Below are 14,892 nucleotides of genomic sequence, written 5' to 3'. Positions count from 1 at the left end.
TGAGTGAGTCAGTCAGTCTAGTGGGTCAATTAAAAGGGTCGTCATTCAGTAAGCCAGTCAGTCAGTCAGTTCGAACGCCAGTCAGCAAGTCATTCAGTCAGACCACAGGCAGTTAGACAAGGAATTCGATAAAAGGTTGAATTGGAAAAGTGAAAACGTGTGTGCGAACATTGAAAAAGCTTACACAGAGGATACCATACAACACACACACACACACACACACACACACACACACACACACACACACACACACACACACAAACACACATTTCTCTTCGGTGGAGCAAATAAATAAACGTACCAACAGACGCCCTTCGAAGAGTGGAAAGAAAACACCTTTGTGAATAGAGAAAACGAGAACAAACGCTACCAAGGAAAGAGGAAAAAAATAAGAAAACAGGAAAACACGCCTATATTTTTGTAGTTTTCTCTTTACGAATACACAAAAGAAAGATATGAAAAAAAATGCACGCCTGGAACTGCAAGAAAAATCACGAAAAAAATGTAGAAGAGGAAATAGAAAAATGTGAAAAAAATACGCGACTGGAACTAAAAGAAAAATCACGGAAAAAAATATGAAAAAGAGGAAATAGAAAAATATGGAAAAATAAGCGACTGTAACTACCAAAAAAAACTATGAAAAAAATACATGAAAGAGGAAATGAAAAAATATGAAAAAATACGCGACTATAACTACAAAGATAAGCAATGAAAAAAATATAAAAAAGTGGAAATGAAAAAATATGAAAAAATACACGACTGCCACTACAAAGAAAAACAGTATGAAAAAAAAGTATCAAAAATGAGGAAACAAACATTTTTATCCTCATACATAAAGTCATATTCGTCTTCATACTAAAAGCAAACATTAGAAATTTTTATATAGAGGATCATTTTTCATTTTTTTTTTCAACAGTTGTAATAAGGGATTCAACACCAATTAGAAAACACACATTTTTATCCTCATACATAAAGTCATATTCGTCTTCATACTAAAAACAGAACATTAGAAATTTTATATAGAGGAACATTTTACATTATTTCTCAACAGCTGTGATAAGGGATTCAACACCAATTAGAGAAGATAAGAAAAACACAAGAAATATATACACTCAAACATTTCATTCCTTCTCTGATCCTCTTCTTACCATCGCTCCTCCGCCTCCACCTCCTATTTTTCCTTTTTCTTATTTATCTTCCTCCTCCTCCTCCTCCTCCTCCTCCTCCTCCTCCTCCTCCTCCTCCTCCTCCAGAATCCATATAGTCCACATCCATTTAATATTGTCTTCCACAGAGACACAAGTAATATTTTCCTATTTCGTTCTTTTATATTATGTCTCCTCCTCCTCCTCCTCCTCCTCCTCCTCCTCCTCCTCCTCCTCCTCCTCCTCCTTCTCATCCTCCTCCTCCTCACGCTTCTCCACTTTGTCGTAGAGATGGAAGTCAAGCAAACTGGTAGGGATTGCTATAAACTTCAAGTGTGTGTGTGTGTGTGTGTGTGTGTGTGTGTGTGTGTGTGTGTGTGTGTGTGTGTGTGTGTGTGTGTGTGTGTGTGTGTGTGTGTGTGTGTGTGTTTGTCACCATGGAGGAAAGTATATACATGGAAGAGAGGAGGAGGAGGAGGAGGAGGAAGAAGCAGCAGAAGAAGAGGAGGAGGAAGAAGATGGGAAGGGATAAATGACACTGGAGAAGATTGCGAGGAGAGGAGGACGAGGACGAGGACGAGGACGAGGAAGACTAGGAAGAAGAGGAGGAGGAGGTGGAGGAGGAGGAGGAGGAGGAGGAAAATGGGAAGAAATAAAGACGTCAGGTAAATCACGGGGACAGGTTGGTTGGCCGAGAGGAGGAAATGGAGAGAAAAAAAGGAGAACTGTGGAGGAGGAGGAGAAAGAGGAGGAAGAGGAGGAGGAGGAGGAGGAGGACCGGAAAAAATGTGTGGAGGGAGGAAGAGAAGAAAAAATGGTTTGTTGAGGGGAGAAGAAGGAGGAGGAAGAGGAAGAGGAGGAGATGAAGAAGAATGAAAACGAAGAAGAGGAAGGCGAGTGACATACATAAAGAGGACGAAGAGGAAGAGGAAGAGGAGGAAGGGAAAGAGAGACGAAAATGAGTCAAGGGAACGGTAGAGCGTGAGGAACAGTTTCATGAGGAGGAAGATATAACTCTCTCTCTCTCTCTCTCTCTCTCTCTCTCTCTCTCTCGAGGGAGCGTGGGCGTCACAGGTTCTATCGATCTCTGCCAAATACCCAAAGCACTGCACCCTCCTCCCCCTTCCCCCTCCACTCCCCTTCCCCTTCCCCCCTCTTCTCACCCCTTTCCTCCCCTCAGTAACGCTTCTCCTACCCCGCCCTTCCCTCCCCCCTTCATCCCTTTCCCAGACGCCCACCACACCCTTCCTTCGCCCACTGTAAATACAAAGCCCTTTACCAATGTTATCCGTCCATCTCTCTCTCAGGTGTTAGTGTACTTCATCCTGCTCCGGTGAAGGCTATAATTTCGTCTTTCTAGTAAAAAAAAGTCGATTAATTTGTCTATTCAGTAAATTCTAACTATCTAACAACTGTCTACCAAGGTTCCTTCTTCACAATTTTTTGGATTAAAGTTGCTCTCTGTCTCCTATCATTTCTTTTTATTTTTTCTTCATTTTTTTCCTTCTCCCTTCTTTATCTCTCACTTCACCTTCTCCCTTATTCTCATCTTGCAATTCTCAGACTCTCTTCATCCTTCTCTACCTAATTCTTCCCCTCTCTTTACCTTCTTTTATTTACCTGTTTCTTCCTTCCATCATCTTTTCCATCATTATCATTCCGTTCTTTTTTCATCTTTCTCTTAATCCACAAAAAATTAAACACACACACACACACACACACACACACACACACACACACACACGCGCGCGCGCGTTTTAATCTAATTCAAGGTGTGACAGTTATTCAATTGAAGTTTTCACATTGGCTAAGCCTATTTGAAGTCATATCTCTTGAAACTAATTCTCTCTCTCTCTCTCTCTCTCTCTCTCTCTCTCTCTCTCTCTCTCTCTCTCTCTCTCTCTCTCTCTCTCTCTCTCTCTCTCTCTCTCTCCGGCCTTCTCGCACCTCAAGTTCATATCTCAAGTATCATTTACGCTAATTATTGACGTTCTATTTGCTCTCTCTCTCTCTCTCTCTCTCTCTCTCTCTCTCTCTCTCTCTCTCTCTCTCTCTCTCTCTCTCTCTCTCTCTCTCGTCGTTTCTTTTTGTTTTCTTCACATTGTTTTATTTTTTTCCTTCTTATGTCTCCTTAATCTTCAAGTATTTTATCTCTTCCTTGTTTTCTGGATTGCCTTTTACTCTCTCTCTCTCTCTCTCTCTCTCTCTCTCTCTCTCTCTCTCTCTCTCTCTCTCTCTCTCTCTCTCTCTCTCTCTCTCTCTCTCCGTGTTTCATAATGGACTCAGGAATTGTCATGCAGTCTCGGCCCCTTTTCATTCTCTGTCAAACGCGAGTAATGGATGAGAGATGAAACACACACACGCACACACACACACACACACACACACACACACACACAAGCACACTTTAAACTGGATGGGATATGAGAGGTGAGGAATCGATAATGTTTGTAGGGAAAGAAAGAAAGAAAGAAAGAAAGAAAGAAAGAAAGACAGATAGATAGATAGATAGATACAGAAAGATAGATAGATAAAGAAAATGAACGAAAAAAAAGAAAAACGCAAGACAAAGAAAAAAAAAAAAAGAAAGAAAAAGATGTAAATTGATAGACAATGACGTGGGGAAAGTAAGTAGATAGATAGTTAGATAGGTAGGTAAGTAGATACAGGTAGGTAGAGACAGGTAGACAATTAGGTAGACAGGTAGAGGGGCAGAAAGGTAAATAGGGGGAAATAGGGGGATAACATAATAACCAGGTACTGTCCATTAACTTATACCTCCCCACTTTCGCTTCACGTGACTTAATTACTTAAAATCACAGGTGTGGCGCGAGGTGGCGAAGGGGAGCCATTTACTTATTATTACCCCCCTCCCCCCCATCCAGCCATTACCCCCCCTCCCGCCCCCCACTCTTTATGATTAGCAGCGCGTGAAGAGTGATATATTAAAGGGATATGATCGCGTGTTTTAGTTTTTATCGGAGGGTAATGTTGGATTTTATGGTTATTCTACTTCGTTTTCTCTTATTTTTTTCTTTCTGTTATTTCTATTCCTTTTCCTCCTCCTTCTTACATGTTAATTTTTTTTGTTTTGTTTTCTCCTCCATTTCTTCTTTTTTATCTATGCTTCTTGTTATTTCCTTCCATCCTTCTCCTCCTCCTTTCTCCTTCTCCTCCTCCTTCTCCTCCTCCTTGCATGTTAGATTTTTTTCCCTTTTCACCTCCATTTCTTCTTTTTTTTCTATGTATTCTTTCTGTTATTTAGGTCCTTCCTTCTCCTCCTTTCTCCTTCTCCTCCTCCTTCTCCTCCTTCTTGCATGTTATATTTTTTTCCCTTTTCACCTCCATCTCTTCTTTTTTTTTCTATATATTCTTTCTGTTATTTCGTTCCTTCCTTCTCCTCCTTTATCCTTCTCCTCTTCCTTCTTGCATGTTAGATTTTGTGTTTTTTTTTTTTTTGCTTTTCTCCCCATTTCTTTTTTTTCTATGTATTCTTCCTGTTATTTCCTTCCTTCCTTCCTTCTCCTCCTTCTTACATGTTAGATTTATTTTTATTTTTCTCCTCCATTTCCTCCTCTATTTATCTATCTGTTCTTATTCTCTCTCTTTTCTGCTTGGTATATATTAGATTTTAAACTTTTCCTCCTTCATTTCCTCTTCTTTTCCATCTATTTTTCCTATTCCATCTTTTTCTGCGTTTTACATATTAGATTTCATGCTTTTTCTCCGTTTCCTCTTTCACTTCATATTTTTTTCGAACTTTCCTTCATACTTCTTCTTCTTCACCTCCTCTTCCTTTTTCCCTTCCTACTCATTCTCTTCCCCTCCTTTTACTGTCTGTTCTTGCTATTCCATCTTCTTTCCCCTCCTCCTCCTCCTCCTCCTCTTCCTCCTCCCATTTTCATTATCATTTTAGTTCCTTTCCTCCCGTCCTCCTCCTCCTCTTTTCTCCTACACTCATTCAGTTTCCTTGCCTTCTATTATTCTTTACACTCATATTCATATTCATTTTCATCTTTCCTCTCAGTCTTCATTACCATCAACTTATCTTTGGCTCATACTTGAAAAATGAATACCAAGAGAGGTGTAGTACCAGTAGTAGTAGTGGTAGTAGTAGTAGTAGTAGTAGTAGTAGTAAGGGGGGGTCAGTATCATCAGCATCATCAGCATCCCTAGCACAGGTAATCTATGGGGGTAATTCAACAGGTGAGTACGCCAAAAAAAACACAGGTAAATGGACGTTAATTAACTAAACACACAGGTAACGGCAACCAAACAGGAATTTCCGACTAGTGTGTGTGTGTGTGTGTGTGTGTGTGTGTGTGTGTGTGTGTGTGTGTGTGTGTGTGTGTGTGTACTTAGCTAATGGGGGCGTTATCAAACAGACACACACACACGCTACTACTCACCCATTACCCCCTCTCCACCCCCCCCCCCCTTACACTAACTATTCCACCCCCCATTACCCTCTCTCTCTCTCTCTCTCTCTCTCTCTCTCTCTCTCTCTCTCTCTCTCTCTCTCTCTCTCCAGGATAGAGGAAACATTTTTTTTCTTTCTCTCTCTTTCTTCCTTTTCCTCCGCTGCCCAAACTCCTCCAAACTTTTTTCCTACCTCGAGATTATGATTTTCCTCCTCCTCCTCTTCCTCCTCCTCCTCCTCCTCCTCCTGTTTATATCCCCTTTATCTTTTACCTTCCTCATTATACTTTCACTTTATTCCTTCCTCTCCTCCACTATTATCGCATCTCATCTTTTATGCATATAATTATCATCTTTTACACCTTATTATATGCTTCACGCTGCCATTTGCACCCTTTTTCTCTTCTCTTTTAATTACGCTCAACTCCTCTTCTTCTTTCTCTTTCTCGTTCTTTGTGTTCTATCTCTTCCCTTCCTCCTCCTCCATCTCCTCTTTGTCCTATACTTCTTCTCATTCTTCGTTTTATATTCCTTCCCCTTCCTTCATTTCCACTTCCATCTCCTCTTCGTCATTCTCCTATTTAAGCTTTCTCCTCCTACTCCTTCTCATTCTCTTCCTCTGCTTTCTATTTTTCCTCCTCCATCTCCTCCCTTTCCTTAATTTCCATTTCCATCTCCTTTTCGTCATTTTCCTATTCAATCTACCTCCTCCTGCTCCTTCTCATTCTCCTCCTCTGCTTTCTATTCTTCCTCCTTCATCGGGTCTCTCCTTCTGCTCCTCCTTTCTTTCTTCCTCCGCTTCCTGTCCCTTCTCTTCCATCTCCTACTCTTCACCGTCTTCCTCCTCCTGCTCTTCCTCTGCTTCTATTCCTCCTCTTCAAGCCCTCCTTCATCTCTTCCTCTTCATCATTCTCCTCCTCCTCCATCAACTTTTCCTCGTCCTACTCGTCATCCCTTCTTCCTCCTTCTCCTCCATTTTCCCTGCCGCCATAAGGAGAAGGAAGAGGACCAAGAATTTTAGTGATTCAATTAACTTTCGTGTTTGTCTTGACGTTGGGGAATCAGTCGAGTGTCCGGGAACAGATGGAGGAGGAGACAAAGAAGGGAGAGACACCAATCATAAAAAAATAGTAAAATTAGATCCTCCATTTTCTAGCCTTTATTTAGTCTTTGTTTTCTGCTGTATTGCAAGATTGGTATTTCTGTCGTCTATGAAAATTTGAACAAAGGGAAAGTATAATAGCATAGGGGAATAAAGACCAATAATGATAAAAATACATTAGATCTTCATGTTTTTTGCTTTTATAAGAGTTTTTGTACTTGGATGTTTTGTGGGACTTATATTTCTGTCGTCTATGAATATTTACACAGAGGAAATAGAATAGCAAAGAAGAAAAAAGACGAAGAATTAAAAATATACAAAATAAAATCATGTTTCCTTTCCTTTTATATGAGTTTTTCTTCATGGTTGTAGTGTAGACGTTATATTTTTGTCGTTTACGAAGTTATACGGAGAAAATATAAATGTACGTAGGAATGAAGACCAGCTAAAAAAATAAATGGAAAAAAGTTGAAAATGAAAGACAAGCAACAGGAGAAGAAGTATAAAAATAAAGGAATAATTGAAAATGGAAGACAAACGAATGAGAAAAAAGTGCATAAAGTATAAAAAAAATGGAAAAAATGGAAAATGGGAAGACAGAAGAATGTGAAAAAGTGAATAAAAATAAGTGAAAAAGTGGAAAATGGAAAGTCAAAGAAAAAAAAGCATATCACTAAAAAAATAAATGAAAAATGTAGAAAATGGGAAGGCAAACGAAGGAGAAAAAGCATAACACTAAAAAATAAATAAAAAGTAGAAAATAAAAAGACAAAGAAAAGAGAAAAAACATATCACTAAAAAAATAAATGAAAAGCGTGGAAAACGGGAACAGAGACATAGCAGAAAAAGCGTATCAACTAAAAAAATAAATTAAAAAAGTGGAAAATGGGAAGACAAACAAAGAGGAAAAAGCGTATGAAAGTTAGTGAAAAGAAAGAAAATATACCCCGCACACAAAGGATGAAGAAGAATGGGAAGAAAGATGAAGAATGCTGAGGGTGAAGTTTTTTTTCTTTCTCATTCTTTTTGCTCACCATTTCTCAGAGTTAGCTCCAACAGAGAGGAAGAAAAAAGAAAAAGTAAGAGAAAAGAAAAGTCCCCCCTCGAAAAATCACTCGCAACAAATAGAAAACGCAATATTTCCTCGGCCCAAGAAAATGTTAGCAATTTACTTTCAGGTCGCTCTCTTCATCCTCTCCTTTTCCTTTTTCTACTTCCCAAATAAGATAAACACAAAAAAATCACTTCCCTAAAAAATACAGGATACAAAAAATAATACAAGACAACATACGAAATACAACAACCACTCTCTGTTTGATCTTTTATTCTGTCTATTTTTGAGGTCCAGTGATGCATTTTTTTTCCATTTTTGTAACAATTTCTGAGTTGCATAGAAAACGGACGGACGACTGAGGGAAAGAAAACGAAGGAGAGGAGAAGGAATGAGGAAGGAGGAGGAACCAGGAAGAAACATGGAAAGGAAAGCATGGAAGAAGAATGGAGGAGAGAGAAAAAATAGGAGAAAAGTCCGCAGCTGCTTTGTCTGAGTTAGTTGTAGAAATGAAGAAACGAGGAGGAGGAGGAGGAGGAGGAGGAGGAAAGAATGCAATAAGGGAGGTACATTCGCGGTTACTTTTCATTGTTTAAGGAGAGAGAGAGAGAGAGAGAGACTGCAAACTTCTACAAATTTCTCTTTTTCAGAAATATCTCTAACGAGTGTTGATTCTGCAAAGTAATTGAGTTGTGTGTGCGTGCGTGTGTGTGTGTGTGTGTGTGTGTGTGTGTGTGTGTGTGTGTGTGTGTGTGTGCAACTATATGCCAGCGTATTTGTGTATAATTTTAAATAAACATACACTCGCAAACACGTAATCCCACTCCCCCTCTCTCTCTCTCTCTCTCTCTCTCTCTCTCTCTCTCTCTCTCTCTCTCTCTCTCTACAACATTTTTTCTCCCAACGTTGCTGCATTCCAAAACGCGTGTGTGTGTGTGTGTGTGTGTGTGTGTGTGTGTGTGTGTGTGTGTGTGTGTGTGTGTGTGCATAGTCCATTCCGTTTCCTATTACAGCATTGACTCTCTCTCTCTCTCTCTCTCTCTCTCTCTCTCGGCCATGCGTTTTACCTGAGCGATGATAAAAAAAAAACGAGAAGTAGATATTTTCAGTTCTAAAGAAAAGGAAATGTTTGTGTTTTTTCGTACCCAGGAAGTAAAAAAAAAAGAACGGGAAAACAAAAACCTAAGTAAAAGTCGTTAATGATCCCGTGCTTGAACGATGAAGAAATTAATAAAAAAAAAAGAAAATTAAAAAGCAGCAACGCGGGAAGCTAACAGACAAACAATGACAAATAAATAAAAGTGTATATAAACAAGCTTGTACAAAATTAAACAAACACTGGGACTAATACAAAAAAAAATGTAAAAAGAAAGAAAAAATAAATAATTGTTCCGAAAAAGAAGAATTTGGGAGAGAGAAAAAAAAAAGCAAAAAAAAGTACAGTACATGACATCAAACTATCTAAAAATACTCTCTCTCTCTCTCTCTCTCTCTCTCTCTCTCTCTCTCTCTCTCTCTCTCTCTCTCTCTCTCTCTCTGAATATCACACACACACACACACACACACACACACACACACACCTGTTTTCGCTCTGCATGGTCCCGTTTCACTGCTGAGCGCGTCGAGTGACCGTTAATTTCATAAAAAGCGCTCATTAGCACGCTCCGTCTGGTATTACGGCTTCTAATTATGCTCTAATGACCTCCACTGATGGTAAGAACGTTAGCAATGATAATACTACTAATAATAATGATAATAACAATAATAATGATAATAATAATAATAATAATAATAATAATAATAATAATAATAATAATAATAATAATAATAATAATAATAATAATAATAATAATAATAATAATAATAATAATAATAATAATAATGAGAAGATGAAGAAGAAGAAGAATGAAAATAGGAAAATAAGGGGAAGAAAAATGAAAATCGCCTGCAAAGGAAAAGAGGAAAGTGAAAGCGCAACTTTTGAAGGTCAGAAAAGGTAAAAAAAAAAAAATAAATAAAAGATAACTAAAAAAACACGATAGAAAACATTAAACAAAGATGGAACGAGAACGACGAAGAGAGAAGAAAAAAAAAATAACGATGAAAAAAAAGCAAAAATCGACGAAGAAATATTTAAAGGGGAAAAAAATAAAACAGGAGAAGCAGGAGGAAGGAAGGAAGGAAGGAAGGAAGAATTATTGAAGGAGGAGGAAAAGGAGCAGAAGAAGTAGTTTGCAGAGCCAGAAGGAGGGAGCGAGGCGATAAAATGGAATAAGATGAAGGAAGAATGTAGGAGCAGGAGGGGAGAGAAAGAGAAGGAGAGAGGAAGGAAACAAAGAAAAGAGGGAAGTGTAGAACGTGAGGGAGAAGAGAAGTAGGCAAACAGAGAGAGAGAGAGAGAGAGAGAGAGAGAGAGAGAGAGAGAGAGAGATGACAAGATAGATATGATTATTGGTATAAAAGAGAAGGAGGAGAGGAGGAAAAGAAGGAGGAGAAGAGAAAATGACAGAGAAAATCACGGAAAATTCACAAAAAGCAGAAAAGAAATTAGTAAAAGACAAATGATAAGAAAACGAAAGAGGAATAGAAGATAAAAGAAGAAAGCAAGAGGAAATGGAGACACAATTACAATGAAAAGAGAGAAAGAGAAAAAGGAGAAAAAGAAAAAGAAATTGTCAGTAAATATTAAACAAAGCGAAAAGGAAGAAAATAGAAGAAAACAAGTGAAAGTAAGAGACCCAAAAGAACAGTGATAAACAGGAAGAAAGTGGGAGGTAAAGGAAAGAAAAGGAAAAACAAAGGCAACAAGGAGAACAAAGAAAGAGAGGAAGACAAGAGGAAGACAAAAGAGAGGAAGGAAGGAAGAATGAAAAAAAATTGAAAGTTAAAATTGAATGAGATTAAACGTAATAAATTGGAGGAGGAGGAGAAGAGGAGGAAGAAGAGGAGGAGAAGAAAAGTTGAAGTGATGAAAGGCAAAGAAAAAAAAAGTTAAGGGAGAGGGAAGAGAGGAGGAAGAAATTAAAAAAGGGGAATAACAAGAAAGAGAAAGAGAGGGGAGAGAATGGAGGGAAGATACGAACAAAGGAGATAGAGTAAAACATGAAACAAAAGGAGAAATAAAGAAAAAATAAGAAATAACAAGAATGAGGAGAACGAACCCAAGGAAGATTAAGTAAACAAACAAAATATAAAGATAATCAAATAAAGAAAAATAAAGATAAGAGGTGAATGAGAGGAAGAGGCAAGGAAAGAGAGAATGAGAAGGGGAGAAAGAGTGAATGAGGGAAGGAAAGAAAGAGTGAGAGAAGGAGAGGGAGAATGAAGGAAGGAAAGGGTGGAGGAGGGAAGGAAAGAAATTGACGAAAGGAAAGAGAATAAAGGAAGAAAAAAAGAATGAGGGAAAGAAGGAAAGAATTAGGGAAGGAAAGAAAGAGTGAGAGAAGGAGAGGGAGAACAAAGGAAAGAGGGAGAAGGAAAGGAAGAGAGAAGGAAGGAAAGAAATAATGAAGGAAAGAAAGAGAGTAAGAACAGAAAAAGGAGAACGAGGGAAGGAGAGGAAAGAAAATGAGTTGAAAGAATGATAGGAAAGGAATATGAAAAAGGCAAATAGTTGTAAAATAAAAATTAAATAAATAGATAAATGTAAAATAAAATAGTTCTGAGAATGAGGAAAGGAATGAACGCTGCAAGAATAAACAGAGAAAAGGTTGAAAAAATGAGGGGAAGGAATGTGAATAAATAAGGCAAATAGAAGTAGAAGGGACTGAGAGGAGACAGAGAAAGGGGAATTACGGGATGAGATATATAAGAAAAAAAAGAAAAAGAGAAAACTGAGAAAGCTGAAAAACATTGAAGGAACGTGACGGAGGAAAATAAAAGAAATGAAAGACTGAAAAAAACGACGAAAAGGAAAAGAAAAGGAAAGACTGAAAAATATGATGGAAAAGAGAGTAAAGGAAAGATTTAAAAATATGACGAAAAGGAAAGTATAGACTGAAAAATATGACAAAAAAGGAAAATGAAAGGGGGAGAAAATGGGACAGATAACACGAAAGAGGAAGAAACAAAGAAACAATGAAGGAAGTAATGAAATGTAAGAATAAATGAAATGAAAAGAAGAAAAAGAAGAAAAAGAGAGAATAGTGCCGTTGATATAATAATGGAAAGAAAGAAATGAAAAAAAAACAAGAATAAAAGAGGAACAAGAAGAACAAACAAGAAATGAGGAGACGGGAGAAAGGAGAAAGATGAGGATGAACGAGAGAGTAAAAAAGGATAGAGGAGGAGGAGGAGAAGAGAGCGGAGGAGGAGGAGGAGGAGGAGGAAAAGATAGGGTCAAGAAAGAACAAATTGAGAAAGACAAGGAGGAAGGAGAGAGAGCGAAGGATAGGATGAAGAAGAATTAGAAGGACAAGGAAGAGGGAGAGAGACGAAGAAGAATTAGAAGAAGGAAGCGGAGAGGGAGACAAAGACGGAACAGGGGATTAAACGCAGAACCAGGAGGAAAAGAAGAGGGTAGGAAGGGAGATGAAGATTAGAGGGAAACACTGAAACACGGAACAGCAGGCAACAGACAACCAACCGTAGTGATTTGACAAAGCTATCTCTCATGCACTTCAGTCATGTAGCAAATAGACTAAAATATTGCATGTAGGCAGTAGACGCGGGAACGTTTTTTTTTTAATCAAAGGAAGCAAAATGGAGGAGAAAAAGGATGAAGATAAGAAAAACCAGAGAGATAAGAAGGATGAGGACGAGAATGAGAACAAGTAAAACAGGTAAAGAACAGGTATACGTAATTAATCCAGGTGTCACAACGTTGTTACCTAAAGAAGATAAGGATGGGGAATAAGAGAAAAAACAGAAAGGGAATAAGGATGAGGACGAGGAAACAGAACAAGTAAAACAGGTAAAGAACAGGTATACGTAATTAATCCAGGTATCACCACGCAAACTCACCAAAAGAAGAGAAGGATGAGGAAGAAAAAAAGAAGCAGAGAGAGAAAAAGGATGAGGACAAAGACGAGAGAACAAGTAAAACAGGTAAGGAACAGGTATACGTAATTAATCCAGGTATCACCACGCAAACTCACCTGAAGAAGAGAAAGAGGAGAAGTAGGAGGAGATGAATGAGGACGATGACGAGAACAAGTAAAATAGGTAAAGAACAGGTATACGTAATTAATCCAGGTATCACAACGTACTCACCTGAAGAAGAAAAGGATGAGGAATAAGAGGAAAGGCAGAAAGAGAATGAAGATGAAGACGAAGAGGAGTGAAACAGAAATTGACCTCTCTTTTTGGCCACTCCTTTGACCTCTATTCAGGAGCAGTAAGTAGCGGGCTTTTTTTTATATATATTTTTCTTTACGCCCTTGAACTGTCTCCTTTGCTGTAAAAAAAAAAAAAGCGCTCAATCCAGGTGTCACCACGTATACCCACTCACCTGGTCCATGGCACAACGCGTCCGTTCTCGAAGGATGAACTCCGGAACTCATAGCGAATGTTGATCCTCTTGTGGTTGCGAACTTGCTCCTTAAACGTCCGTACCTCCTCCATCCTTGTTTTCCTTGAGGCGAGGCGGTTCTCACACACACGCCCTCACACGCCCACGAGAGGGGAAACACAAGTGGTAGTTCGCTCGGTTATTGATTTTCCGAAGGTCGTCTCGGTTTGAGCATTATAGGTGAATGTCGGGCTGGTTTTCCTTTTCTTTATCTTTTTTTGTGTTTTTCTTACGCTGTCGGTTTCTCTCTCTCTCTCTTTTTGTTTTGTTTTAGTTTATTTTTATTTTTTGAGTGGGGTTATTTCCGTTTTCTTTCTCTTTTCCTCTCTGGCTAGTTTTCTCTTTCTTTCTTGTGGTTGTGATTTTCTTTTTTTCTTTCTCTTTCGCTTTCTCTCTTTTTCTTTAGTTCTTGTGGTTGTGTTTATTTTCTTTTTCTTTTTCTTTTTTTAGTTCCTCTGATTGTGGTGATTTTTTTTTCTTTCTCTCGCTTTTTCTTTCTTACTTTAGTCCTTGTGGTTGTGGTGATTTTCTCTTTTTTTTCTCTTTCTCTCGCTTTCTCTCTTCTTTTCTACTTCTTCTGGTTGTGGATTACGAGTTTTCTCTTAAATATGCTCTGAAGTCGTTTTTGTTTACTTCACCGATTTTTTTTTTCCAACACACGAAGTTAAAAAGAAGGGTTTCAGAACCTTCTTAACTCTGCTTCATCCTTCTACTTTACCTTGTAACCTTGATTTCCTTTTTTTCTCTGTGTTCTCCTTGTTCCAGTACTTCAAGTTTAATCCAGTGTTTTAAAAGTTCAAATCTTCACAAACCTTTAAGTTAGCAAGAATTCAAACATTTATCTTCTTTACTTCCTTGTTCCAACACTTTAAATCATATCAGTGTTTTTATAAAGTTCAAAATACCTCAAATCTTCTGTAAGTTCAAAGGTTATGTGTTTCGGTACAGCATGCGGAGATATGCGAGTGCCTTCGTGCGTTGGTGTCTGAACTAAGCTGCTAAATGCGTGATAATCTTGACACTAAGCTTGGTTCTCTGGCGGAAGCACTTGTAGCACATCAACAGACACCACACCAAGCTTATTGCAACATCACATTAACAGCGCTAGACACACTTACAACACACGAAGCAGAACGAGACGATTGAGGAGACTTCTAAATTGCTTTCTTTCATCTAACAATCTACAAATACATTCTCACTCAACAAGAAAGGTGAGATCCGCTTTTCCTCTCATCTGCACTCCGTCAGCGTCAAGGAGAAAAATATACACACACAGAGTCGACTACAAATAACTGTATATATATTTCAATACCTAAATAATTTCCAGATTCAAAAAATATATGTATCGACAATGTTCCTCGTTAGGCAAAATAAACGGCTGTCAATCATGTTTTCAATGGACGTGGAGTTTTCATATTCGCTCTGATTTCGTTTTCTTTTCCACCCACGTGCGAGTATCAATATAAAGTTTCCACGTTCTTTACGACTACAAAAATAAGTCTTCGCTATAACGTGTGTAGTGACGTGTATTTACAATGACTACTGATTATGGAGTATTTACAGTCTCATTATCACGTGAATATGATTTCCACGAACATGTCTTTTTCCTGTTCAAAGCGTCTTATTATAACACTTTAACACACCTCTACTGGTCCTCAAATGTGT

Source organism: Eriocheir sinensis, chromosome 25 (assembly GCF_024679095.1).
Source record: "Eriocheir sinensis breed Jianghai 21 chromosome 25, ASM2467909v1, whole genome shotgun sequence".
NCBI lineage: Eukaryota > Metazoa > Arthropoda > Malacostraca > Decapoda > Varunidae > Eriocheir > Eriocheir sinensis.
This window is presented reverse-complemented; position numbering follows the sequence as displayed.